Source organism: Lipotes vexillifer, unplaced genomic scaffold (assembly GCF_000442215.2).
Source record: "Lipotes vexillifer unplaced genomic scaffold, Lipotes_vexillifer_v1.1 scaffold1635, whole genome shotgun sequence".
Lineage (NCBI taxonomy): Eukaryota > Metazoa > Chordata > Mammalia > Artiodactyla > Lipotidae > Lipotes > Lipotes vexillifer.
In genome coordinates this window covers 61,151-63,210 of record NW_006775844.1, presented here as the reverse complement: position 1 = coordinate 63,210, position 2,060 = coordinate 61,151, and positions in this window count along the sequence as shown.

Below are 2,060 nucleotides of genomic sequence, written 5' to 3'. Positions count from 1 at the left end.
TGGTATTTGGAGGTGATTAGGTCATGAGGGTGGAACTCTCATGAATGGGATTAGTACCCTTATGAAAGAGACCCCAGAGAACTCCCTTACCCCTTCCACCATGTTAGGACACAGTGAGAAGACAGCTATCTCTTTCTACCAGGAAGTGGGATCTCACCAGCCTCCAAATCTGCCAGTGCCTTGATTTTGGACTTTCTTGTCTCCAGAGCTGTGAGAAATAAATTTCTGTGTTTTTAAGCCTCCCAATTTATGGCATTTTATTATAGTAGCCTGAGCTGACTAAGACAATGGCTTTCCAGCTCTCTTGTATTACAGCCAACACTTCTCAACACAGCCTGCAAGATTTTGCATGATCTGGACTCTCTCCCACCCCTTACATCTCTAGTCTCAACTTCAACCACATTCCCCTTGCTTTCAACTTTCCAGCCATCCAGTCCTTCTTACGTGCAATTCCTCCAAATTTCTTGGTCTCTTGCACCATGGTTATGTTTGTAAAAACTGTTTTGCTTTCTTAGAAAAAGTCCTTCTCTGCAATCTTCCCCTCACCTAACCCCTTGCCTAGTTAGTGCCTGCTCTTCTTCAGATCTCAGGTCCAGCGTCACTTTTTTTGAAAAGTCCCCAAACATGACTTATTAGGTTAAATCTCTCTATTACGGGCTGTTATAGAACTATGTAACTCTATGTTCACTTTTCACTATTATAATTTTTATATTTATATCACTGGTTATTTTATTAAAGTTGGTCTCATCTACACTGTATCTCCTATAATACCAAAGACTTTGTCTTTTTTTTTTTAAATCACTTTTTACTTTCTAGTTCCTAGCACAGTAATTTGTACCCAGTAACTGCTCAATTTGCTGAGTGAATGAAAGATGAGATAAGCCAATGAATGTATGTGTGATAACTCTGCATTTATCCCTCTAGAAGTAAGTATGTTTTTGTGAGAAAAAGGAACATGGCTTTTGGGGAAGCAGAAAAGGGTACATAAGAAAGAACCGTCAGACAGAGAAAGACTAATACTATATGATCGCACTTATATGTAGTATCTGAAAAAACAAAGCAAAAAACCTCACCTAACCCATAGAAAAAGAGATCAGATATGTGGTTAAGAGAGAGGGGGTTTGCAAGGAAGTAGGAATTAGAGAAAGGTGGTCAAAAGATACAAACTTCCAGTTATAAGGATGTAATAATGTACATGATGAATATAGTTAAACACTGTTGTAATGGTATACAGGAAAGCTGTTAAGAGAGTAGATCCTAAGAGTTCTCATCACAAGAAGAAAATGTTTTTCTTTTCTTATTATTGTATCTGTATGAGACGACGGATGCTAACTAAACTTATTGTGATAATGGTTTCACAATATATGAAAATCACCCATCATTCTAGTATATAGCATGATGGGTGGTTTAAAGTTAAATCTCTATATATAGATTTATCTTAAAGTTATATAGTGACGTATGTCAATTATTTCTCAGTAAAACTGGAAAAAAAGTTAAAAGAGGGAATTGTATATGAGCTTCCATGTAGGAAAGTATTGTCTTTCTGCACTAATGTTAGTAATATTACAGAAGTGAAACTTGTAGTGAGTCAAGTCTGCTTGCCTCTCTGACTTTCTCCAGCAATGTGATAACAGTAAAAATAAAGCAGATTATCTAGTGTTGAGGATGGTGAATATAGCAAATTAGAAGCCTTAGGGTATACAGGAGGTTAAGAGGTGATTATTCTTGTAATGGATTACTAAAGCATCCTCAAGGTTTCTTGTTTTCTCTTTGCCCATTCCTGGGAAGAGATCTTTCCTTATCATAAAACTGTCCCTAAGAGTTGGTCTCTGTTAACAGAAGAACATTTTGTTGAACTTGGAACATTTTTCTGAGAGGATCTAGAGGAATTGAAGCCATCTCCAGAGGCTTCACAGTATCTGAATGACCCGGTAAAGATTCTTCTTCTCTATAGTGTGGATGGAGGACCAGAGAGAAACTATTGATGGAGTAGTGAGACCCTGCTCGTAAGTGGTCCAGAGGGATAAAACTATAGAGGGGACCAGGGGAAGAAGCAGGAA